The sequence below is a fragment of the Myotis yumanensis genome, unplaced genomic scaffold (assembly GCF_028538775.1).
Source record: "Myotis yumanensis isolate MYYU_CA2020_CCGP unplaced genomic scaffold, mMyoYum1.0.hap1 SCAF_7, whole genome shotgun sequence".
Classification (NCBI taxonomy): Eukaryota; Metazoa; Chordata; class Mammalia; order Chiroptera; family Vespertilionidae; genus Myotis; species Myotis yumanensis.
In genome coordinates this window covers 25,981,315-26,009,073 of record NW_027223758.1, presented here as the reverse complement: position 1 = coordinate 26,009,073, position 27,759 = coordinate 25,981,315, and the positions used below count along the sequence as shown (strand labels likewise).

At 41.5% G+C, this 27,759-nt stretch overlaps 1 protein-coding gene across 7 annotated transcripts in view; it reads left to right on the top strand.

Moving 5' to 3' along the window:
* Window positions 1–27,759, top strand: part of PLCB4 (phospholipase C beta 4) — a 387,002-nt gene that overhangs the window by 77,093 nt on the left and 282,150 nt on the right. Inside the window, exon 1 of one of the 7 annotated variants that reach the window (XM_070419920.1) lies at window positions 22,610–22,628. The exons of the other annotated variants lie outside the window; for them this stretch is intronic. The gene's annotated coding sequence lies outside the window, so the exon portion shown is untranslated. Of the gene's footprint in view, window positions 1–22,609; window positions 22,629–27,759 lie in introns of those variants that run through there. 7 annotated transcript variants of the gene reach the window in all.

Here is a 27,759-nt window from a genome sequence, read left to right as displayed (position 1 = left end):
AGTACCCTAATTAAGTTAATAACAATGTACCTACCTATATAGTTTAAGTTTAAAAAATTTGGCTCTCAGAAGAAATTTCAATCGTTGTACTGTTGATATTTGGCTCTGTTGACTAATGAGTTTGCCGACCACTGGATTAGCTGGGTGAACTCTGTGTTTGGGCTGCTGGGTGGGGATGGGTTGGAGTTTCTAGCAGAATAAATTCCATGTTCTAGAGGTCACATTTTACATGATGATTGTGTTTCTGAAGCCCTTGCAAGTTCAGAACTCCCATAATTCAAGAATAATTCTGACAGAAGATGGTGGGTATTCATTTCCTTTTAGCAACTAATATGGCACCTCCCTGTGGCCAATCTGTAAAGAGAGCTTAGAGGTCCCTCTACCCAGCCAGCCTCAAAACAATTCTTGAAGAATTTTAACATCAATTCAAATTAATGTGAGATCATATTAACTCTTTTATGTCACATTATTTCAAAGCTACGTAATTCAAGTTCACATGAAATAGGACTCAATGCTGGGGAGTTTCAGAGCACTGGCTCATGGCCCATTTGATGGAACTGGAAGTACTTCAGCAGGGATAGCGTGTACACCTGCAACAGAGGAGAGAATAAGTGGTGGGAGGGGAACTGGAGAAAGATTCAGGGCCCTGATCATCACAGGCTGTGAACTATGATAAGGAGCTGGCACTGTGAGAGACTGAAGAATGTTAAGGAGGCCAAGTCAGCATTAGGCTTTTGTTAACATTTTAATAGCTGAGAATGATGAAATTAGACTAAGATTATGTATGGGTTTCAGATATTTGTGGGACATTCCCCTTTATTTCTAATTACACTTTGGTTATAAACAATATAAGCTTTTGTGATTTCAAAGTGCTTTTAAGTTTGTTTTGTTTTTGAAGGGCTCATTAACTGTTTACCTCTTTGGTAAAGAGGTTGGGGAAACATGAGTTAAATAAAGTTAAATAGATTTCATTACTGTGGGACTTCTTAGAGACTTAAAAGCAGTATGTGTGTTGGAACCTCTAAGATAAATTTAAGGCAAGCAGCATGTCACAAAACTTGTTTCACTGCTAAGGAACCTCTGTTCTGGATATAGTCATTATAGTCTGGCTGAGAGCTAGTGTTCCAGGGAATGTGTATCAGTTATCTAGTACCAGAATAATGTTGCATAACAAGCAACTACAAAACCTCAGTGAAATACAATGATAAAAACTTATTTAGCTTACAGGTTTCAGGGGGCAGGGTTCAACTGACCTTGATTTGGACTTGGCTGATTTCAGCTGATCTCACTGATGTGTTTGTGGTCAGTTGTGAGTTGGGCAGATATCTCTTCTGATCTTAGCTGGGTTCATTCATTTATCTGAGGGCTCAGCTGGCTGTTGGCCTTAGCTAGGAAGACTGGGATGATTGGTCTCTGCTATATATGCCTCTCATCCTGAAGCATGCTAAACCAACTGTTAGTTTAAAGCCCATAATAGTACATGCACTTTAAGTGCATTTGCTTGTATCATGTTTGCTAATATCTCTTTGGCCAAAGAAAGTCACATGGCTGGTCCCAGAGTGGGAGGGTACTACAAGTTACGTGGCAGAGGATATAGGTATAGGGAAGCTCTTTTTGCAATCAGACTGCCCTTGAACCCAATTTGAAAATTGCTGGATGAGATCACATCAACTGAGCAAAGCATGAGGTCAAACCTTTCTCTACACAATGGCCACAGGCTGTACTTTTAATTCTGATAAGCAGTCTCTCAAATAGATGTCAGGGCAGTGTTGAGTGAGAGAGAGTTCATCTGGATTTTCCTTATCTTTCTATAGAATCATTTCAAGGATTAAAGGATTGTGGACATTAGGCAGTTCTAGTAGCATCATGTTGGAAATGAGGAAATAGAGGCCCAGAGAGGTTAATTGGTTAGCCTAAATCCACACAGATAGTTAGAATCAAAGCTAAGCCTCGAACTCAGGTCCTATCTCAAGCCATTTGGGTTTTAATTACTTGAGAGAAGCTTTGTTGAGGTGGGAACATGGAAAAGACTGAAACACATTTACAGTCTCTATATGTGAACAAATCACATTCCTTCTGGAGGGACTATAATGTCCCCTGTTTTTCTCTCCTCTGTCCCCTTCCTGCCTACTTCCAAAAATTTCTGCCCCATAAGGGAAGTCAGCAGAGGGCTCCTGAGTAGAGGGCCAGAATTTGTGTTCTTGCTCCTACTTTGTCAGAGAGCAGATACAATCATGACGGCAGATCTGGCCTTCCAGAATAAGAACTACATTAACACCTTATGTAGCTGACCATGGTGGGGAACAATTTGTTCTCCATAAATAAAATTTTGACTATGAAATTCTGCTAAACTCTATCAAATAAACTCACTTTTTAAAAATTTATTTTATTGTTGAGAGTATTACAGATGTCCCCCATTTTCCCCCTTTTACCCCTCTCCACTCATTTCCCAGCCCATCCCAGGTCTTCACCTATCTATTATCTGTGTTCATGGGCTATGACTGATTTGTACTTATTAATCCCTTCCCTGCAACACCTCTCCCATCCCTGCAACACCTCTCCCACCTGGCAGCCGTCAAAATGTTCTCTGTATGTATGAGTCTGTTTCTGTTCTGCTTGTTTATTTATTTTTAGATTCAATTGTTGATATATATGTATTTATTGCTATTTTATTGTTCCTATTCTTAATCTTGCCTCTTCCTCCTCCTCCTCCTCCTCCTCCTCCTCCTCCCCTCCCGCTCCTCCTCCCCTCCTCCTCCTCCTCCTCCTTCTTCTTTTTCTTCTTCTTCTCCTCCTCCTCCTCTTCCTCCTCCTCCTCCTCCTTCTTCTTCTCCTTCTCCTTCTTCTCCTTCTTCTTGAATACCCTTTTAACATTTCATGTAATACTGCTTTGGTGGTGATGAACTCCTTTAGCTTTTTCTTGTCTGGTAAACTCTTTATCTGATCTTCAATTGTAAGTGATACCTTTGCTGGGTAGAGTAATCTTGGTTGTAGGTCCTTGCTTTCCATCACTTTGAGTATTTCTTGCCACTCCCTCACTTTTTATGATGGGACTACTTCTAGAGCATATATATATATACTAGAGGCCTGGTGCACAAAAATTTGTGCACTCGGGGGGGGAAGGGGGGGGTCCCTCAGCCCGGCCTGTGCCCTCTCGCAGTCTGGGACCCCTCAGGAGATAACGACCTGCTGGCTTAGGCCTGCTCCCAGGTGGCAGAGGGCAGGCCCAATCCCTGGGTGCAGCCCCAGGTTGGGCTCAGAGCAGGGCTGATTGGGGAGTTGGGGCGCTGCCCCCTGTCATGCACAGAGCAGGGCGGATTGGGAGGTTGTGATGCCACCCTCAGGCACGCTCAGGGTGGGGCCGATTGGGGGGTTGGGGCACCACCCTCTGTCACACTCAAGGCAGGGTCGATGGGGAGGTTGCAGCGCCACCCCATGTCATGCACAGAGCAGGGCCCATCAGGGGGTTGAGGAGCTCCCCCCTGTCACTCACAGAGTAGGGCCGATAGGGGAGTTAGGGCACTGCCCCCTGTCACACACAGAGCAGGGCGGATCAGGGGGTTGGGGCGCCGCCACTGTCACACTCAGGGCAGGGCCAATGGGGAGGTTATGGCTCTACCCTGTCACACACAGAGCAGGGCCTGTGGAGGGGTGGGAGGGGGGGTTGGGGCACCACACCCTGTCACACACAGATCCGCAGGGCAATCAGGGTGTTTGGGTGCTGCCCCCTGTCACGCTGATCTGGTGCCAGGAGGCCTCGCTGCTCCGCTGATCCCGGTGCTGGGAGGCATATTACCCTTTTACTATATAGAATAGAGGCCTGGGGGCTGGCTGGTTTGCCCTGAAGGGTGTCCTGGATCAGGGTGGGGGTCCCCACTGGGGTGCCTGGCCAGCCTGGATGAGGGGATGATGGCTGTTTGCAGCTGGTCACACACCCTTCAGGGTGGGGGTCCCCACTGGGGTGCCTGGCCAGTCTGGGTGAGGGGCTGAGGGCTGCCTTAAGGCTGGCGATTAACTGAAGCTCCCAACCGCTCCTTTTTTTGTTTTTTTTCTTTTTTATTCTGGGCCAGCTTTAACTCTGGCTCTAGCTCTGAGGCATCCGCTGCTGGTTTGTTTGCGTTCTATAATCGAAACAATGTATAACTCCAGCTCTGAGATCCCTGCGGTTTTGTTTAGCTTTTATATTTTTTACAAAGTTTCAAACTGCCAGCTCAGAGGCCAGCAGCGCAGGCGGGGAACGTTGGAGTCTGCAGTCACTGGAGCAAGCAAGCCTCATGTTCGCTTCCAGCTGCCTGGCTGCCGGCCGCCATCTTGACTGACAGTTAATTTGCATATACTCACTGATTAGCCAATGAAAAGGGTAGCGGTCGTACGCTAATTACCATGTTTCTCTTTTATTAGTGTAGACTAGAGGCCCAGTGCACAAAAATTTGTGCACTCGGGGGGCGGGGGGAGGGGGGTCCCCCAGCCGGCCTGTGCCCTCTCGCAGTCTGGGACCCCTCAGGAGATAACGACCTGCTGGCTTAGGCCTGCTCCTGGGTGGCAGAAGGCAGGCCCAATCCCTAAGTGCAGCCCCTGGTCAGGCTCAGAGCAGGGCCGATTGGGGAGTCGGGGCGCCGCCCCGTCATGCACAGAGCAGGGCGGATCGGGAGGTTGCGATGCCACCCTCAGTCACACTCAGGGTAGGGCCAATTGGGGGGTTGGGGCACCGCCCCCTGTCACTCACAGAGCAGGGCCGATCAGGGGGTTGGGGCGCTGTCCCCTGTCACTCACAGAGCAGGGTCAATCAGGGGGTTGGGGAGCTCCCCCCTGTCATGCACAGAGCAGGGCCGATCAGGGGGTTGAGGAGCTCCCCTCTGTCACTCACAGAGTAGGGCTGATAGGGGAGTTGGGGCACCGCCCCCTGTCACACACAGAGCAGGGCGGATCAGGGGGTTGGGGCACTGCACCCTGTCATACTCAGGGCAGGGCCAATGGGGAGGTTATGGCTCTACCCTGTCACACACAGAGCAAAGCCCGTGGAGGGGGGTTGGGGCGCCACCCTCTATCACCCACAGAGGAGGGCCGATCAGGGGGTTGGGGCGCCACCACTGTCACACTTGGGGCAGGGCCGATGGAGAGGTTATGGCTCTACCCTGTCACACACAGAGCAGGGCCCGTGAGGGTGGGGGGGTTGGTGTGCTGCATCCTGTCACACACAGAGCAGGGCCGATCAGGGGGTTGGTGTGCTGCACCCTGTCAAACACAGAGCTGCAGGGCAATCAGGGGATTGGGGAGCTCCCCATTATCAGGCACAGAGCAGTGCTGATCAGGGGGTTGGGGCTCCTTCCCCTGTCATGAACAGAGCAGGGCGGATAGGGAGGTTGTGGCCCCGCCCCCTGTCACACACAGAGCCTCAGGGCGATCAGTTGGTTTGGGCGCTGCCCCCTGTCACGCTGATCCCGGTGCCGGGAGGCATATTACCCTTTTATTATATAGGATAGAGGCCTGGTGCATGGGTGGGGGCTGGCTGGTTTGCCCTGAAGGGTTTCCTGGATCAGGGTGGGGGTCCCCACTGGGGTGCCTGGCCAGTTTGGGTGAGGGGCTGAGAGCTGTTTTCCGGAAGCGAGTGACTGAAGCTTCCAACTGCTCCTTGTTTTCTTTTCTTTTTTTTTTATTCTGGGCCAGCTTTAGCTCTGAGGCTTCGCCGCTGAAAACATTGATACAATGTTGCTAAAGCCCGGCTGAATGAAAGCCGGTTTCTGGGGTTTTGTTTATCTTCTTATTTGCAACATAGTACATAGTTGCTTAGAGTTGCAACTCAGAGGCCGGCAAGTGAGGCGGGGAATGTTGGAGTCCTCCTTCACTGCAGCAAGCAAGCCTCATGTTTGCTTCCAGCTGCCTGGCTGCTGGCCGCCATCTTGGCTGACAGTTAATTTGCATATACTCACTGATTAGCCAATGAAAAGGGTAGCGGTCGTACGCTAATTACTATGTTTCTCTTTTATTAGTGTAGATTATCCTGATTTACTAAACAGAAAATAATTGACACTTCCTTTCAGATATCAGTTATTGAATTGAGCAGTAATATAGCAATGTGCATTTTAAAGAACCATGTAAGTGAAAGACATTATTACTGTTTTTATTTGCTTAGGGACTGCTGGAATATGCAGGAGTACTTGCTAATAAACTAAGTTTTGACCAATCTGCCTTTTAATTCTTGTTTTTTTCATTTTTATTTTTAGAGTGTTTGTTTAACCTTCCTCATTGTCAGTTGAGCAGCTGTATTTTTGGGCTGCTCAAACACAGACTTGTTCTGAGATCTATTCTGTGCTGCAGGGAACTACGTTTCCCATGCTCCCTTGCCCTTTGGTATTCCAGGGAGAATATAAAGGTATCTCTCCCTGCCTCTCTTTGCTTCCCTTGGTATCCCTTGAAGGAGCTGCATCTCTTCCATAGCTTCTGCTCCTGCCTGACTTCTCTTTTCTCCATAGCAGCCTGTGTTGTTCTAGTCTTGTCCAGTAGTCCCCAGTCTCTGGCCACATCACTTTCTTCCATTATCCCTCCTGCCAGGCAAGCTAATTTTCCACAGTTGCTAGTCTCTGGGCTGCCTCCCTGTTACCCCTGTGGCCTCTCAGCCATTCCATCACTCTGTAACCAGTCAGTAGTTTGGAAGATCTAGAGTAGCTTCTGTTTTCTGGTTGTCTTTGATAACAGTTTATTGAGGTTGCCTGATCCTGCAACTGTTTTTCTCCTTCTAATTTGCTTCTTGCAATCTACTGTGAGGACAACAGCCAGGTTACCCAGTTTATTTTATTGGACATAAAATTACAAACTTTACTGAGCATTAGAGCAGAGTGATTTAGAGCCTGACCTCTGGCATCAGAATGCTTGGGTCCCAAATTCTGGGCATGTTTCTTAACCTCTCTGAGACTCAATTTTCATCAGAAAAATGAATACAATTATAGTACCAATGTTGTCTACTAAGATCAACATCTACGGAGGGGAAGAGAAGGATTTGGGGTTGGTGGGGTTGGGCAGAGGGAGAAGTTGAGCTGTGATACAGTCTTAACAAGAGCCTTAGGCAACCCCACGGGGAGCTCTAAAGCAGGTTGGGCCTTTAGTCACTGATTTTGACCATTGAGGGTAGCTGCCCAGGAAAGGTGCGTGAACTTGGGTGAAGCAGCTTTCTCAGCTGAGGGCAGTTTCCTGCATTCTGCCTACAGCACTTGCAAGATCAGAGGAATAAGTTTTTCAGCCCCGAAGTGGGGTCTGGTCATCGCATCAAAGAGTCCACACGTCTCCAAGTGTACAGTTGTGAAAGGTAAATACTTAACCCAGGAGAAGTATGTCATTTGGTGCCTAGTTCCTGGTGGATGGTCAACAATATTAGTTATCATTAGTAACAGATTTAGTATACTAGTAGAGGTTTCAGTAAATGGACTTTATGATGTCTAGTTGAGCTATTTAGAGTTTTTACTGACTTCCGGCCCATGACCCTGCCCTAGAGAGTGGAACAAATGTAGTGTAAGTGGTCTGTAGGTAAATACGGTTCTTTTGCTTCTACATTTAGGCCAGTGGCCAGCAAACTGCAGCTCGCGAGCCACATGCGGCTCTTTGGCCCCTTGAGTGTGGCTCTTCCTAAGCCTTAGGAGTACCCTAATTAAGTTATTAACAATGTACCTACCTATATAGTTTAAGTTTAAAAAATTTGGCTCTCAAAAGAAATTTCAATCATTGTACTGTTGATATTTGGCTCTGTTGACTAATGAGTTTGCCGACCACTGATAAAGGCTATTAAGCACATTTGTACTTTTACATTAATGTATATGTGGTATCTTTAAATATGGCTTACCCATGGTTCTTATATCATAACTAGAGGCCCAGTGCATGAAATTCGTACACAGGTAGGGTCCCTAGGCCTGGCTGGTGATCATGGCCGATTTGTGTGGCAACTGGCTGGGTGAACGTGGGGGGACCTGCCTTGGCTGGCCCCACCCCCCACTGCCTCTGCTGGTTGCCTCCCTCTGCAGGGTGACCAGCGGGGTGGTTCGGGGGTGCCCCCTCTGGCACCCGCCTTGGCTGGCCTGGGGCCTGCGGGCTGGGGCAGCTCCAGCATTGAGCATCTACCTCCTGGTGGTCAGTGCACATCATTGTGACTGGTCAACCAGTCGACTGTCTACCCCCTGGTGGTCAGTGAACGTCACACCAAGCCGTTGAGCGGTCTTAGCACATCATTAGCATATTATGGTTTGGTTGGTTGAACAGATGACTGGACGACTAGACACTTAGCATATTAGGCTTTTATTATATAGGATCCTCCCCAGTAGTCATGATGTTTCATATTTCATTGAATAGGAATTAATACAGCTTTCATTTTTGGAGCACTTATCATGTAGCCACAGTGCTAAGGCACTGATGTTCCCAGTTGTGGTGAGGACCTGAGCTGAGTGAGGTTAAGTGGTCTGCCCGAAGTTCTCTAGCCAAGATGTGGCCGCTATGTTCTCCCTCCAGGGTTGCAGCCCCAGGCTCATGTGCGCCTACGCTTTTAACTCCACATTTTAACAATTTAAACAGCAGTAGGGGAAACCTTCTCCTCTGAAAATAACTCTAGCAAAGTGTAGGTGTTGTTTTGGTAGAAACATTTCAGCTGCTGCCATGAAAATCTTCTCCCAAATGGCTTTGTGAGAGCAAAGCTGTGCAGGCTCTGCTTATGTTTATGATGTGAGCCTTATGGCTCAGCCACAACACAACTGTTTTGTTTTCCTGGCCTTGTTGGCAAAGCAATTTAATTTCTGGATTTCCGTGAGGAAAAAGCCTAAACAAGTAAATTTCTTTATAATTGGATGTTTAAAGATGAGCCAAAAGGAAAAGTCAAAATGGGAAACCAGGTACATTTTCATACACTGAATTATGCTGTAAGGGGGAGGGGGCATAAGTACATAGAATGCACTCAGTAGTTATACTTTCTAATAGTTGCCTCTTTGCTATTCATCAGGAAATGGTTATTATAGTCATCTAAAGCCCCACAAGCAAGGTGGGTGTTTAGGTAAGTGCATGTTCATCACTGTTAGTGGAGAACAGCAAATTAGGTCACTGTTTCTTTATATCTAAATAAAGGTAATGCTTTACTGTAGAAAAAAATAATTTTTCAAAACTGGGTTTATGGTACTAATGAGACGTCTAGGAAGCTCTAAGGTCAGGGATTCCTCAGAGTGTGTTCTGAGGAGCCCTATTTGTTTGATGTATCAGTTAGGGTTAGTGTTGACTGTTTATAACAGGAAAATGTAAAAAAATAACAGTGACTTAAACAGGATGGAAGTTCATGGAAAAGAAATTCAGAGCTGGGCACTCCCTGATTTCTTCCATAAGATAGGCATATGGCAACACCTATCTCAGTGTAAACAAGAAGGCATGTTAAGGTCACATATGACCATTACTGATAGTACCTAGCCTTAACATGACATGACACTAACCATATGCCGAGTACAGTTCTCAACAAACCTGTGAGGTAGGTGCTACCATAATCATATTCTTAGATGGCACAACATAGGTACCAGAAGGTTAAGTGACAGGCCAAGGTTGCACAGACCTGAGGTTTTCACCCAGGCACCTGGTGCTGTGGTCCTGTCGCAAAGTCAGGCTGAAGAACTGCCTCTGTAGGTATGAGTACATGGTCATTTAAGAAATGAGAGAAGTAAAGGTCTAATTTTCACAGAATTGAGAGGGATTAGAACAGTGGTCGGCAAACTCATTAGTCAACAGAGCCAAATATCAACAGTACAATGATTGAAATTTCTTTTGAGAACCGAATTTTTTAAACTTAAACTATATAGGTAGGTACATTGTTATTAACTTAATTAGGGTACTCCTAAGCTGGCCTTTGCTAAAAATGTCCTCAGTCTGATTGAGGTACGTTCGCTGAGGTCGACCCCTTCCAACTCTCCCATCCACACTCGTCTTGTATACTTGTTTCGTCTATCTCCTTTCGTTCATCCTCTCTATATGTCCAAACCATCTCAACATACCTTTCTCAATCCTCGACACTACATCTTCTTTCACTCCACAACGTTGCCTGTACGTGCGTGCCCGCATGTGGTATTTTGTGGAAGAGCCACACTCAAGGGGCCAAAGAGCCACATGTGGCTCGTGATCCGCTGTTTGCCGACCACTGGATTAGAACAATGACTTCGCTTTAAAAAATTAACTTTGGACTCTTAGTTCAGAGCCTGCCCTGGCAATTTACATAGCTGTTCCTTGCTGGTACATTTGACATTCAGAAGCAACCAGATTGTAATATCTTTTCTTCGAGGGGTTACCGGCTCTGCGCATCTTGAAGGTTACATTTGCAATCAGCATTCATTTCATTGTTAACCATTTTCCTTCACATTAATTAACAGAGTTGTTTCTTTTGTTTCCCTCTCTTTTCTTTTTCTTCTTCTTCTTGTAAAAAAAAAAGTCTAGCTGGGTTCTAGTGGGGTTGATAACTTGTGGGATTAAATGGGACAACTCCAGTTCATTGTTCAGGAAGCTGTATTTGCCACAGAGCAGTGTTCTCTGTCCTTCCCCATTTTAGTCCAACATGGTCATTTATCTGAAGGAGAGTGAAGAGGCACATGGCATTAACAGAGAGTAACTTTCCCACTACATTGTGTGGTTCACTCTCAGGAGTCACACTGAGCTACATGAACAAAGGGAGGAATTTCCCTAGAAGCCAAAGCAGAGAAAATCATATGAAGCAAAAGATAAATAAGTGATGCCCATTTGCTTTTATATTTGCTTTATTTGTTGGGGCTACTATCATGAAATACCACAGACTAGGTGGCTTATGACCAGCAGGCGTTTATTTCTCCCAGTTCTGGAGGCTGGACGTCCGAGGCCTGGGTGCCAGCATGGTCAGGTCATAGACAGTCCCTTGTGTCCTCACGTGAGAAGGGGCTCTTTTAAGGACACTCATCCCCTTCCTGAGGGCCAATATTCTCTTCTTTGGGGCTTAGGATTTCATAATTATTGGGAAGACATAAAAATTCAGATGATAGTGATATTCAAGCAGATTTTTAAAAAGAGATCAACCAAAGAACTTGTATGCATATATGCATAACCCTTGGACACAGACAATAGGGTGGTGAAGGCCTGGGGCACGGGCAGGGGTGGGCTATAAGGGGTCAATGGGAGGAAAAAGGGGACATCTGTAATACTTTCAACAATAAAGATTTTAAAAAAGAAAGAAAAAATTACAGGCCCATTTCACTCAAGAACATAGAGGTAAGAATCCTAAATAACATATTATTAAAATAATACAACTGTTCATTATCAAATCTCCCTAACTTACCTAAAAAATATAAGGTATCACAATCAAGTTGAGTTTTTCCCAGGAATACAAAGCTGGCTTCATGTTAGAAAAACTTCAAGGGTAATTTACCACATTAACAGATTAAAGAATAAAAACCATATGATCATCTAAGTAGATGCAGAAAAGATATTTGACAAAAGCATGAACTGAAGGATGATCATCCTCTAAGCCAGTGGTTCTCAACCTTCTGGCCCTTTAAATACAGTTCCTCATGTTGTGACCCAACCATAAAATTATTTTTGTAGCTACTTCATAACTGTAATGGTGCTACTGTTATGAATCATAATGTAAATATCTGATATGCAGGATGGTCTTAGGTGTCCCCTGTGAAAGGGTCGACCCAAAGGGGTCTCGACCCACTGGTTGAAAACCGCTGCTAAGCAGATTGAAAATAGAAGGGAATTTTCTTAACATGATTAAATTTATCTATTAAGGGGGAAAAATGTGGCCATGTGCAATACTTTTAACAATAAAGATCTTTAAAAAGTTATCTATTAAAAATGTAAACAAAACATTACTTGATATTGTAAACAATAGAAATACTTCCTTTAAAATCAGGAAAAGATAAGGGTACCCACAGTTATCTTTTTTATTCAGCATTGCAGTTTTAAAAAATTTGTATTGATGTCAGAGAGGAAGGGAGAGGGAGGAGAGAGAAGCATCAATGATGAGAGAGAATCATTGATCGGCTGCCTCCTCCAAGTATCCCACTGGGGAATGAGCCCACAACCCAGGCACTTGCCCTTGACTGGAATTGAACCAAAGACCCTTCAGTCCTCAGGCTGATGCTCTATCCATTGAGCCAAACCAGCTAGGGCCAGCATTGCACTTTTGAATTTATTTTTCTTAAATATTAAAATTAATACATTTAATGGTGGAAGTTTTTACATAAAGTAATAAAGAAAATAAATTAATGGCATATATTTGAAAAGAAAAAAGTTATTGCATGTAAAGTGGCTATAATTTAAACAAAAAGTATTTTACTGGAGTGATATTCAAGAAAACTGTGATTCTTGGGATGCTGCATAAATCAAGCAGAATGTTAAAATTTTGGAGGAATCCTGTGTCTCATTGTAGATACATTTTGGCTGGTGTCATATGGATAAGGAATGGCAGTCTAATTTTTAAGTCTTAATAATGAAATATTGGGATCTGTCGGGAGAGAGGAAAGGAAACTATAGTGGAATCCAAGAGAGGGCACTTGTATTTCTGGCTTCTAGAGCATCACATGCATTTTAAACATGCCTCAAGTGGCTGCCTCAAATTTTAATTTAAAGAACAACAAGGAGCTTTTCTTTTCTCTTATACAAGGGCCTGTGAAAAAATCTCCCTAACTTACCTCATAATTCCCAGGCCAAAGGATCAAGTTTCAATAGATCATTATTTACCTAGATATAGTTATAAAATACTGGAGGCCCGGTGCACAGATTTGTGTACCGGTGGGGTCCCTCAGCCTGACCTACACCCTCTCACAATCTGGGACCCCTCGAATTCTTGCCATAAGCCAGGTACCATTTTAATATTTACCTGTAATAACCCCTTTATCCTCACAATAATCCTTTGAAGTAAATGCCATCATTATCTCTATTTTACAAATGAGGAAGTTGAGGAACGGAGATCTTAAGTAACTTGACTAAATTCACACAGCAAGGTTAATTGTGAAGCTAGTAGTAAACCCAGACTGTTTTAATTGCTATATTACAGTGTTTCCCTAGTATCAGTCATTCAGATATCATCTTCATAGTTTTTGCCATGGATATATTCCACTTCTATTATTATTTAACGTTTTTCACTTTTTTTTTTACCTAAATAAATGTATTTAAAAAGAAAACATTAAATATAAAACTATCATGTGCTACAAATAGTAGAGATAGCCAATAAAAGTTAAAAAAAGTGTCCATTCAATCCTGAGTAGATAACAATCCCTGCCCCAAACCCTGAGTCAGGGCCCTTTCTTTGCCTTTGAGAGAAAGAGAGAGAGATAGAGATAGAGATAGAGATAGAGAGAGAGAGAGGAAGAAAGAGATTCCTTCTGTGTTATTCGAGGCTTTATCTGTATAGCATCTAAAATCACCTTGCAGTTTAGCATTAACAGTGGCTCCTACACGCTGGGAGTCACTTGTCTAAAATATGAAGATGTACTCTCTTCAGAATTATCTTAGGGAAAGGGAAGCAGAGGCATGTTGAAATGAATTCAGGCCTGCGTTAGTTTAGCCAATCCAAGTAAAGCGATCGTCCGAATTATTAACCCTAAATTATTCATCTAGTTGCCAGAAGACCCATTCAGATTGCTTTGTGGAAAGGATTGTGGGTAATTTTTACCAAAGTTATCTGTAGAAGATGTGGTTACCCCTGAATTTTAAACCAAACTACTTAGAAAATCATCTTGTTTCATTCTTGACACATATCTATTGGATTGAAATATCAGAGAGTTTTAAGCCTCTTTCAAATACCTGTTGGAGATCACTGGGAACAATGTTCCTTTTTACCAAGATGGCATTCTCTTTTTATATGCACTCTCTCTGATTATTATATTTTGATTATGGTGTGAAAAGTAAAAGGTGTCTTTTCATTTCCCACTTTAACATAAATGATGAGACCTAGTGTGTTTTCTTGTCATGTAGAGGCCTCTGTAAAAGCAATTCATGGACATAATTAAGCCTCATCAATGTGAACAATAAATTAATCTGCATCTGAAGATCTTACTGATTGTCTGACTGCATAATTTCCACCTATTTGGATTGTATTTTTCTGATGCTTTTTACATGATATGAATTCTTTATCACGATGATTCTATCCACAGTGCCTCTTCTATACCAGTGAGACTTGTGATGGAGTGAGCTCAGCGTGACAAAAGTGATAACAGACTTAAAGATGGTGAATGAAGCTGGCTTTATCTTGCTCAGCATTCCAATTTCTACTTTTAAATATTATAGCTAAATATTAAATATTACTATGAAATATAATAGCTGCACATAGGCAGCAAGATATTAAATGTGTCTTGTGTGGCTGGTGAAAATTACAACCGTTTGTGGTTCAGTGTGCCAGAAAGCTTTCCATGGATTGGGGGCCTGTTTAGCTGCTCATGAATAGGGAGAAGAGGTGGGTGGTTTGTGGGAGGACATGTGAATATCTGTCCACACTGAAGGTGCTGTAGGATCTTGTCTCCAAGGGACCGCCACTCCTTCCAGTCAACAGTGTGGTGGGCTAGATTGGCCACTGTTTGGTGGCATAATAGAGACCACCTTTATGTGCAGGTTTCATCTAGTGGTGCCATGGTGCATTTCATCTCTTTCGTAAGTTGAGCCTAGGACTGGTGTGTAACAGTTTTGCTGTGGCTAATTTGTCCTCCTCTGCCCTGGGCTAGGTTTTAGAAACCAGACTAGCTCTGGAAGTGTGTCATGATTTCAGAAATAAGATTAGTGAAGGTGTTGGGATAGTTAGGTCCTCACGGGTGAACCGTGTCTGTTTACTCACAAGTGTATACCTGGCATCTGAACAGCCCTGGGCGCATGGCAAGTACTCAGTAAATAACGTGTCGAATCAATGAGACTACAGTTAAATTGGACATCTGATGTTCTTGGCCTTATAACATTTTTGCTTGGTGACAGGAAAGCACAACAAAACTGGTGTGTGTTTGTGTGTGTGTGCGCGAGTGCACACCTGCATTTTTATAGCTTCCTTAAGAAATAGAACCAATTTCAGTTTTTGAAACTAAAAAAGAATACAGAGCGTTATCTCAGAGTTCTTGCCTGGTTTCCCACAATAACAGTTTCCCTGCCTGAAAATGTACTGGCAGCTCTTGTGGAGTCAGAGAAAAAGGTGGCAATGACTCCTGTTCCTTTCCTTTTTTGTGTCTGTGCAAGGAGAAAGAGCGAGCCTGCAAGGATTTAGAAGAGAGAGAAACCATGTGAAAACGGATCATTTTTCCCCCAGACTTTAGGTCTTGAGGATTAGTAGAACATGCTAGGAAATAGGTTCTTTCTCTTGGGAAATTACTAATGCTGGCAGCTTGAAATAGCATGAAAAAGAGTTAGTAGAGACAGATAGTTTGCTAGAGAAGAAGGGCCCAAGTTAAGTGAAAGCAGAAAGAAACTCCAGTTACATTAACAAGTAATTAAAACAATGCAGTCTGGAGCAGAAAGGCAGCCCCACGTGTCCTTAGCACCTACTGCGTGTCAGGCTATATAATACAGATACTATTTTCTAGACAGTTGTTATTTGAAGTATCTTATACTTTTAGAAAGATACTATTATCTCCGTCTTACAAATAAGAAAGCTGAAGTTTAGTAAGATCTGTAATTAATCTAAAGCCACATTAATAGCTAGTTCATGTAATGGGGTGAGGGCTCGAACCCAGGCCTGTCTGATTCAGAAACCCAAGTTCTTTCCCCAGGTTAGGCAGTCCCTTGCCTTTCTTATAATTGTATTCTATATTTAGCAATTAGCCCGAGTTGTTCCTAGCTTTTGCCATTTTTAAGGAAGAGAACTATTTTTGCAGGGAAGGTAATGTTGGATTGTGGACTCAGTGTGGGAATTTTAGTTAACTATGCCCGGGTATGTGAGTGTTTGTGTGGAGGGTGGTGGTGGGGAGGGGGATACCCAGGTGGTCCAGATCCTTAATCCTCAAAGTGTGGTCTCCGGACGAACAGCATAGGCATCATCTTTGAGCTTGTTAGGGCTACAGAGTCTCAGGCCCACAGCAAACCTCCTGGATCTCAGCCTGCATTTTTTATTTTTAACACAATCCGTAGGTCAGTGGTCGGCAAACCGCAGCTTGTGAGCCACATGCGGCTCTTTGGCCCCTTGAGTGTGGCTCTTCCACAAAATACCACGTGCGGGCGCGCATGTACAGTGCGATTGAACGAAAGGAGATAGACGAAACAAGTATACAAGACGAGTGTGGATGGGAAAGCTGGAAGGGGTCGACCTTAGCAAATGTACCTCAATCAGATTGAGGACGTTTTTAGCAAAGGCCAGCTTAGGAGTACCCTAATTAAGTTAATAACAATGTACCTACCTATATAGTTTAAGTTTAAAAAATTTGGCTCTCAAAAGAAATTTCAATTGTTGTACTGTTGATATTTGGCTCTGTTAGCTAATGAGTTTGCTGACCACTGCCCTAGGTGATTGTTTGCATGTGAAAGTTAGAGAAGCTCCACTCTAAACTTCTGTGATTCCAAGGCTGCTGTCTGAGGGACTGATTGACTTGCTGTACAAAAGCAGCAGTACCAGATAGTGACAGTACATTTTCCCAGTTTACTGAGTACTTAGTATGTAACCAAATGATATTGTAAGTGTTTTATGTAGATTTTCCATTTAAACCTTTTCAGTAACCCTGTGAGGAAGGTATTTTTGTTTCCATTCTAGAGATGAGGAAATGGAACTATAGAGAGATTAGGTAACTTGTCCAAAACCTAACAGAGCTGATGTAAACACATGTGTGTTTAATATCTAGAATATCTTCGAGATGGTTCGTGTAATGAATTTTATTTTATTGACTTTAAATGGTGAGACAAAAATGAAATGATCTCTCTTGAATAAAATTCACCATTACTTATATCATGTGGGGTATTTTTTTTTTATGTTGGAGTAGAATGAAATATTTAGACAAAATAACTGAGGAAGCATTTTTATTGTTCTGTGGATTCTGTTCTGACTTTAAAGATAAGTAACTTTCTCACATTGTACTGATAATTTTAATAAAATATGATTCAATATTATGGATGATAGAATTCATGTTAATAATGATAACAGTAAGAGATGTTGAACACAGCTAGCATGAAGAGTTAGAGGAACATTGGTGAGTATATAAGTTCATAAGATAATTAATTTTTTTGGTTTATTTCTTCACAGAGTGTTCTTTTTTTTTTGTTTTTGTCAAATCTTTTTGTTTCATGATTCACTATGTGGATGATCAGGTGGACTGAATTGGCCATGTTGGTTAGGTTGTCATTATGCTTTAAAATAATGTTCTCTGCTAATTTGGCCTTTGTTCCCTGAAACAAGATTGACTGGACCCTGTGTGTACTGACTGGGTTGTCGGCATTAAAGTCCATCTCGAGGCCTGGCCAGCGTAGCTCAGTGGTTGAGGGTCGACCTAGAAACCAGGAGGTCACAGTTAGATTCCTGGTCAGGGTACATGCCGGGTTGCGGGCTTGAGCCCCAGTAGGGATTGTGCAGGAGGCTGCTGATCAATGATTTTCTCTCATCACTGAAGTTTTTATCTCTTTCTCCCTCTCTCTTGCTCTCTCAAATCAATAAAAATACATTTAAAAAATACATCTCTAGTAAGGTTAGAAAGATCAAGGGAACTATTAAATAATTACTTTGGTCTTTCATCTGTAAGCTTTTTTAAGGGGGAAAAAAGGAAGCAAAAATGTGATTTTGTGTGTTTTGGGAGGGGGAAAAGGAAGGAGCAGGGGAGGAGGCAGATTTGGCTGAACCTAAAAGTCGTCTTGTGTATCATGCCATAGTAAATGAATATGCTGATACTTTATTAAATTGGTAGGTAATGAGAATCAAACAATATGAGTCAATATACTATTTAGAGCTACTACAGTAAAAGATGCTATATACTTTTTAAATATATTAAAGGAATTAGTAAAGCTAACACATTCAGTGACTTTAAGCAAAATGATACATTAAAAAAACAACAACACAATTTTACCAAAGGCTAATGATATAGAGTTAAGTTCTTATGGCATCTCATTAACGTTATAAGCAAACGGCGTTGAATAAAACAATGTTATTTGAGAAACTGCTGTGTTTATCGTAATGTTGGTGTATCCTGTTGAGGTTGCTTACCTGGCAGTATCAAATATATAATAAAGCTGTCTGTACCAACTAATTTTTTTTTGTAAAAAAGCTAAAATACAGTTGATTCTTGGTATTCACAAGGGACTGGTTATAGGACCCCTGCAGATACCCAAATCCCTTATATAAATTGGTGTATAGTATTGGCATATAACCTATATTTGCATATGGCAACACCCTATATGGCTGCCATCATTTCATTTGAGTGGATTTAGCATGGTGCTCCACCTGTGGCAAATTCAAGTTTTGCTTTTGGGAACTTCCTGGGATTTTTTCCCCCTGAATATTTTCTGTCTTTGATGGTTGAATCTGCAGATCTGAAGGTCCCTGACTGTAGGAGCCTTTTCTCACTCTCAGTAAAAATGTTTATATCCTTCCTTTACACACAGTTCTAATAAACTGATTTTTAAATCCACAGACCTGTCAGTGCTGTGCTGGTGAGTGTTCAACCCCTGGCTCTGAGAAGGGGAAGGGGGAAGGAGCTTGGTTTGTCCTGCCGCCCAGGTTCTGTGGTGAAAAACCTTCCCACCGTGACTGGAGATGGGGAGGGATTTGCACAGTTGTCTGTTGCAGGAAGTGCAGATTGGCTCAGCACCACTGATATTAGCGCCAGGAGAACAGAAAGGGAAGAGGCAGTTAGCAGGAGGCAGTGGAGAGATAGAAAAACTAAAGAATATAGAAAATAATATAAGCAAGTTGGGAGGCAGCAGCTTCTGTTAAAGGGACGAAAAGAGATAACCCAAAGAACTTATATATGCATATGCATAGTCCATGGACTCCGGCAATTGGGTGGTGAAGACCTGGGCGGGTGGGTAGGGGCTGGGAGGACGGGGTGAAAGAAGGGGGTAAACGAGAGACAGCTATAATACTGTCAACAATAAAAAATAGACATAAACAAACAAAAAAAGAAATTAGAGTAAATATGTCTGTTCTCTTCCCTGAAACTGCGGAGAGAGAAATAAATGACTGAAAGTGGGAGAAAAAATTATTTACTAAAAGTAGGAAAGGCTAAAGCCCCGACTCTGAAGAATAATATCTGCCAAATTTGCAGATATTTGGAGCAGATCCCAGGAAACAAAACCTGTTTCTCTCCGAGCCAGCAGGTGGAGGCTTTGCAAGGCTAAGGCTGAGCTGTCCTGGAACAGAGGCTGAGGCACAGGCAGGCCTCCCAGCAGTACTCCTTCCTAGTTGGATGTTTTTTTTGTTTATTAGATTATGCAAGATCCTCCATGGTCTCTCTGTTTATTTTCTATACTTGAGGTTTGTTTGTTTTTTTTTTACTTTTTGTGGAAATGAATTATTACAAATGTAAATAATAATATAATAAATGTTTGCTTATTGATTTATAACTTTAGATAGTATCTATTGGCTCTTAGATACAAAAAAAATTTTTAAACAGCACATTCATACTTCCATCTTCTCCAATCTCTTGGTGATATTACTATTTTTGTATTATCAAGCTTCGTAACATTTTTTATAGTTGCTGTAGCTGTACTTATTTTTCAGCTTTGTTGAGATTTAATTACTATGTAGCATTATGTAAGTTTAAGGTACGCATGCTGATTTGCATATGTATCTATTGCAAAATCGTTATCGCAGTGAGGTTAGTTAACGCATCCATCCCCTCACAAAGTTCCCATTTTGTGTGTGTGTGGTGAGAAGATTGATAACATTTTCATTACATTCTATATACCATAATTGTTTGGCTTCCATTTTATATTTAAATAAATTATGTAGCAAAAACCAGAACAAAAGAAAATATCAAACCAGGAAACCTAACTAAAAAATGAAATAATAGCATTAAGATGAACCACCTGGTTATTAGAAACTGTAATGAAACCATAATAAACTCATTCATTAGAAGGAAGCAGTCTTGTGAATATGAGTCATCTAAAATAGTCATTGCGGGCAAATGTAAACCAAACTCAGCAGTGGTCGTAATTAGTATGAAAGATGGAGTACTTTTCATTTTAATGCCTTCTGTGGTCTGAACTTTTTAAATAAACATGTTACTTTCACAATTAATTTTTAAGACATCCAAGCCTATACCCACTCATGATAAGGAGAACAGATGCATGTTCTTCACAGTAAACAGTGACTGTCGAGCTCTAGGTTTTTGTCACATGGCAGGCTCTTAGTTCATTGTGACTGAAAGAACCAAAGCACATCTTTCCAGAGCTTTGTAGTTTGTATTTTTCTCTTCTGATTCTCATGCAACCCTGTGACATTATCATTATCTCATATGACATTTTATTGCTCTTTGGGAATTAAGGAAAATAAGGCTTTGGGAATTAGGCTGCTTGCTCAACATCATACCACCCCATGTCTCCTGAATCATTTTTTAAGTAAAATAAAATAGGTTTCTCAACATAGTACAGTAGTCTCCTCAAAAGAATATTATAGATTCTACTGAATAAAATCATAAGTACATTTATGAACTAAAGACATTAACTATATTAAACATCTTCATATTAGAAGATTTAAAGGAAGATGCATTATTTTAGAAGTCTTTCTATCTTTAAAGGGACATATTTGGAAAAATAACTTGTGTGAAGTAGTCGGGGTGGGTGAGGGCTCAATGTTGACTTAATGATCTCGGTGGACCAGCTGTGAATTACCAGTCTATCCTGGTTCTATCCTGAAAACCCACTTATTCATATAAATGAGAAGTATAGACTGTCTGGGGGTCACTGGGGATGTACAGGGATAACAGGACATGAGGACTTGGGATAAATTGGAAGTGTTTGAGGCGAGACAGGTTTTACTCAGGATTTATAGGAGGCCCATGACTGAGTTTCTCCCTGTGTAAAACTGGTTGAAATGTGCCCTTATGGATGGGTTGGGAGGTGTTTTTAATGGCTACTCTGGCTTGGTGTCAGTATCTGGGCTGAAGTGCCCACTCTGTGGAATACATTGCCTGAATGGTGATCTCTGAAGGCCAACATTCAACTTTTGAGGACACCACAATGCAGCCACATGCCCACTCTTACCACCCGCAGAGGTTCAAAACAAAATGACCAGCTTCTTGAGGATAGAAACCATGCCGTCATTTTTGTAGCACAATGCGAGGGATATAGTAGATGTTCAGTAAGTACCTGTATAATATGTTTCCTTTCCACATGCTTCCATTTGGAAAACAGGTTTAGCTTTCTAATATTGAGTGATCTGGATATTGACCACACTGGAATTTCAGCGATATCAGTGCGAGTTGGGATAGATGGGATGCCTAATAATTTAATGGCTTTTCTGAGTGCTTTGAAAAACACTTGATGATGTCAGGTTTGTTGATTAAAAATTGGCAAGTGGAATCTAGAGTTATCAGCATTTCCCAAATCTGCCTCATGAAATACAATTCCCTCTGGATGCTGTTCAAATAAAGGATTCTGTGATTAAGTAAGTTTGGGAAACAATGCATAAAGTATTACATTTAATAGATTGATGATGAATATTAGCATTTTAAAAACAGAGAAATCCTGCAGTATAGGATTCTGTGGACATTAGTGTAAGTTGACCATCCTAAAACTTTCCCTGGAACTTTGTTTTGCAATACATTTTACATTAGCTGGCACATATTGGAAAATGCTGGTTTTTATTTGTCATGCAGTAGCTCATGGATGGATAGATAAATTGGGGAATGTGTGTGTGTGTGTGTGTGTGTGTCTTAATTGGATGCAGAATTAAAGACCTCTTGAGATATAGTTGTAGTACAAAAGTCTTCACCTTTTGCTATCCGTGCAAGGGAGGTAATCTCCAGATATCACTATAGATATTAGTTCTTACTTATTTTTCCTTATATCAATACTACTAAGCTTAACGAAATTCTGTATCCCTTCTTGAACCCTGAAGGTATGATAAAGGAGGAAAATAGGCATAAGGTGGTAGCCAGACTGGGAAGTTGAGACAAAGACTCTCAACAGCTTACACGTTTCTGTTCATTTCCTGACTCGTGGGCAATCAGTTTTGCTTTCCTTTAGGGTTTTATCCTGAAATTTTTGTGGCCTTCACTATAGAAAACCCAAAGATTTGTTTTAAGGGCCAGTTTAGGTGTCAGCTTCAAATTGTAAGCTCTCTGTTGATAAACCCCAGTCTGTGACCAAGTGGTGTTTCCTGTGATGTGTGGGACCTCTTAATCATTCCCTGGCAAGATGCTTGTGGAAAGCACTTGCTTATCGTTGGAGTTCTGCTGAGAATGGTGAGGAGACTGTGTCTCTGCCCCTTTGGGTCCTGAGTTGTGGCTGTGGGCCCTGCTGGCCCAGCCTCTGTCTTTGTGGCTGAGGGGTGGGGACTCGAGGGAGAGGACTGGTCTCCTTACACCGTGTGGCTTGTGCATCCTGAGCCTCTCCCTGCTCCTTGCCTTCGGGAAAGAGAGAGCTTATCCAGGAACAAGGATTGCCCCTGCACTTCGCAGCCTGCATCAGGCATACTCTCAAGAGTCTGTTTCTGACTGGGTGAAGTTCAAGTCATACTCACTTCGTTTCAGGTAAGAGAGCATACTGAAAAATGGCTTTATGCGTGGAAGTGAGGATTTACAAGGGGGAGTCGTTTTGAGAAGTTTATGGTTTTAATAGCCTATATTAGGGCTATTGTGATTTTATTGTTGTGATTCCAGAAGGGGTAGTGAGAAAAAAGAAAATATTTCTGCGTCTTTAAATTTCTTGGCTCACTCAAACATTTCATGAAGATTGTCTTATTTATTGTTCATTTGTTTCTTTAGATATTTTAATAAGTGAGAAACCTAAGACAAAATTAAGACAACGAAGTATATTAAACACTATCATTGTGTTGTGGTTCTGGCATTAATTTGATTCAGATTTGTTTTAATGTCTGTTTATAAAATTTCCCTAAACCTAATTGCAACTCAAACAGAGTTTTCAATATGGTATTTATCAGTGTGATTTGACTGGTAGGATTTTTGTGTGTATGTTATTTAGGATCTCCCTATTTTAAAAATTAACCATGTATGTGGGGGGTAAATGAAACATCTCTATCCCTTCTGCCCAGTTTTGCTGCTAAGCTAAAACTACTCTAAAAAAACTATTAAAAATTAACCAATTTCTTGAATATACTTTTTATGAATACTTAAATGTGATGCAGTTCAGCACAGAGTGTTAAATATTTTTCCATCATGCACGAATTATTACAAAAACCAATCAGTTTTTTGTTTTTCATAATTAGCAAAAAATATGGGACATATTACATGTTTTATGTTTTGATTGCCATTTTTTTGGATTCAACTATATAAGATGGGGAAAATGATTATATTTAGAAGTCTCTTCCTAAATAAGTGAGAATGAAAATATACCTTGTAATTATTGTCTTGGAAATGTTACTTACGCATTGTCTTGGAAAGTTAATTAGACATTATGGAGAATTGCTTTCTGAAATAAGAGGGTGGAAATTAATAATTTAGAAAGTTAGTGTATTTGGTAATGATATTTGTAAAAATCATTTTTCATGTAACTGCACATATGCATAGACAAATATGTGATGCTGGAGTGTGGACGTCGCAGTCGGTACAGAATAATTGGCATTGGGTGGCTTTAGAAAAGCAGTTCCAGTTTGTATACTTTGTTTTTCAGGAATGTCTTAGTATCTTTAAAAATAAACGCAATTATGACAGCAAAGATAAAACATTTATTTCTGTGTGAACCATGACTAGCCATAGCTATTTGAGCATAAAACAGTCTTTATTATAATGGCAAGTAAACAAATATGAGCATTAAAATAAACTTACTTTAGACAGATGTGTACTTGAATGGAATGCAATATTCTGCAGCTATTTTTAAGGGGGAGTGAAGACCTTTCACTAGCTCTGTCTTACAGCCAAATTGAGGACAGTGGTCTCAGAACTCTTTTGATAGTTACCTGTCGGAGAAAACATTTTGTATGCTTTTTACATTAAAGAGCAATTGCATGCAAAGTGATCCGCTCTCCTCAGGTATATGGAGTATTTCTAGACACATTGAAGAATATGAAACTTTGACAAATGCTCAAAAACAGGTTCAACCGTGTTTTATTGCAACAGACTTTCCAGGCCCTCAGTGCTAGAGCCAGGTCTCTCCGACAGGTAGAGGCTAGGACTGAGCTTTGCAAAGAGGAAGCAGTTGTCAGGGGAAGGCGCTCACAGGGGACAAGGTGTTGCTCACCTGTTTACCAATCAATACCTCTCCTCTGAGTCTGAAGTCAAAGCTGCTATTGAGAAGACAAGTTACTGAGGGCCGGTCTTCAGACTTGTAAGATCACTCCACTGCGTCTCACTCATTCGTGTGTATGTGAAACACTTGTGATTTGGTTAAATGGCAAATTCTAGCACAGCAGGGTTTGAGATGAGGCCTGGGATTCTGCATTTTTCACAGGCTCCCATGCTGCCGGTTTGGGGACCACACTTTGACTAGTGAGGAGCAACACAATTATCAATAGCTTCAGACTATTGTTTATAACTTAATGGACATGATCTAGTCAATAACAAGCAGTCAGTTTGCAATGCAAATGACCGAGACTGTGATTGAAGTGAACTCACTAGCTGGTGTCACTGGCTCCTTCACAGATGATGTAACTGACAATGTGTCACCTGCTGTTTTCTCTGGAATGAACGTGCGGTATTGTGACCTCTGACAAGTTGCCACTGCTGCCCTTTTCTGGGATTCATCATCATTGGAAGCCCTGCCCTTGCTTCTCAGTGCGTTCCTCCTTGCATTGCCACAAACACCAAGGCCTCCTCCACTCCTTCCCTCTGCCGGCACTTTCTTACCCATCAGAAGCCCGTGGTGTGTTGGCTTTTATTTGGGTCTTGCACCTGAGTATTCTAACAGCATCTTCTGCTTAACCTGGCTTGCAGGTGCCCCACTTAAGCTCACTGTGAATTTAAATATAGAAACTTTATCTGTGGGGAGCTACTTTTTTCCCTCTCAACACACAATTTTCCAACATAATCAACCAGTTTGAGGCGGTTGATTTTTTTTAAAGCCTTCCATGTATCAGCTTGTTAGATCTGTGCTTTGGGTTTTCAACTTAAATATTCTGCCAGGGTCCTGGATACTATGTGAGCTCCTAAAGAGAAGAACGTGGTCAGTGGTCAGTGCTGTGATATTCTGAACTCATCAGGAATTTCCTTCCCATCATATTTGCTTCCCCCCAATTTTTTATTTTTTTAATCCTCACTTGAGGAGTGAGGATATATTTTCCATTGATTCTAGAGAGAGTTGAAGGGAGGTGGGGAGAAGAGAGAGAGAGAGAGAGAGAGAGAGAGAGAGAGAGAGAGAGAGAACAGAGACACATCAATCAGTTGCTGCCCACAGGAGCCCCAATAGGAGGAGAGGGAGTGAGGATCTGGCCTGCAATCCAGTAAGTGCTCTTGACCTGGAATCAAACCCTCAATCCTTTATAAGCCAGGCTGATGCTCTAACCACTGAGAACCACTGGCCAGGGCTTCCCCAAACATTTTAATTAAAATATGATGTATATGGTAATTTGAAAGAGTTTTACAGTGAACAACGGTATATTCACCATCTAGCTTCCACCATTAACATTTTACTTCTTCACATGCCTGTCCGTCCACTTATCCCTTTGCCCATCTCTCACCATCTTATTTTTGATGCATTTTAAAATAAACCCCAGGCATCAGTTTGCATATTTCAGCATGCTATTATTAATAAGCATGCTGAAACCCACACAGCTCCTTCAACAGTCATTTGCTATAGATGCCATTTGCTTTTCCAATGAATAATGAATTATAAGCAATGGTTTTATTCAGTTCTGTTCAGTGAGAAAAATCCACATAGTGTAACTCAGCGTGGGAGAGATTACATGGTAGGTTTTCAGAAGCTTCTTTTAGAGTCTTTCTCCAGATACTACATTGAAATTTTATAGTGATTTTTAAAGGTACATTTAGTGGAAAGTTCAATATTGCTTGACAGTTTTGCATATGAAATTTACATAGAGTGAAATGCACACATCTTTAATTGTACTTACGTTGAGTTTTGACAGATGGGTGCACCTCTGTAAACGAGTCCCCAGCAAGATATAGGACATCACCATCACCTGATAAGGTCCCCTCATGCCCCTTCCCAGCCCTTATGTTCTTCTGTGCTTCTCCTCAAAAGAGGACTCATGACCAAAAATAAGTGATTTGTGATCAGTTTCTTTCTTCAAACTACACTTTGACCAATTTCATTTCATGCAAGTTACTTTCATAGTTGGAACTACATATTTTACAGCACTTTCTAACAAGCTAATATTTATTCTGGGCTAAATCCTAGTGTTCTTGTTTCTGACAAAATTGAATTTTTTTTTTTTTACCACAGTAACTTAGATGATCTGGTTTTTACTTGGCATAGATGACTTGCCAATGACTTGATTGATTCTTATAATATTTTACAAGATGGTTGGTGAGATCACATAAGCAGAAATGCAGAGACGTGGGGGTAATCCTGCTTTAAGAAGTTCTTTGGGCTGACGCACCTAGTGTCTCTGGATATAGAGGGGGCAAAATCCCTATTTCAGGCCAGGGTTTTCTGTGAAGATATTTGAGGATGTATTCACCTCATAATTTATCCTAAAATGTTCATAATACTTCTTTAGGAACAGAAAGCTCTGTTCCTGTGATAACCTTAATTTCTGACATTCCATGTTTGGGTCAATTTTATCCTCAAGTACTTCACAAAGGACTAGATCAGTGATGGCGAACCTATGACACCTCTGACACGCGAACTCATTTTTTTGGTTGATTTTTCTTTGTTAAATGGCATTTGAATATATAAAATAAATATCAAAAATATAAGTCTTTGTTTTACTATGGTTGCAAATATCAAAAAATTTCTATATGTGACACGGCACCAGAGTTCAGTTAGGGTTTTTCAAAATGCTGACATGCTGAGCTCAAAAGGTTCGCCATCACTGGACTAGATTGACTTGGATTGGCCCTGATATGGATACAGAGCTCTGTGTAACACCCCACTATCCAGACAGCACACCCCACTACCCAGACAGCCACTTGCTTGAAATGCCAGACTCCCAGCATGACCTGCAACTAGGAAGTAAAATGGCCAACCAAGCCTTTGGTCACAAAGAAGCAGTTTTTAAATATCTAACAAGAAAGTAGCACAGCAGAAAAAGTCTGGTCAAAACAAACTGAGTTCCTCAAGTTGTTTAAGGACTATATAGTGCTCATTTTTTGAAAGTGCCATGAAACTCCCACTTTTTTTTATTTGCTTGCTTTCACTAATCACTTTAAAGGAGATTAGACTCATCTTCTGAAAACCCACTCAGCTCCTTCAGTTGTTACTGACATATAGATGTCCTTTGTTTTTCCAGTGAATGTTGAATTATAAACAGTGGGTTTATTCAGCTCTGTCCAGTGGGAAAAATCCATGCAGAATAACTCAGAGAGATTATATGGTAGGTGCTCAGAAGCTTCTTCTATAGTCTTTCTCCAGATACTGCATGAAAATTTTATAGTGTTTGGTTTTGTTTTTTAAGGTACATCATTTAGTAGAAAGTTATGTTTTCTTGCTCATAAAGGAATCAAGGAAATATCCAGCAGCTCACAATCTATGACCTTTAGAACCAAACTGAACAAATATTCAACAGTTTTCCAGTCAAAATTTCAAACC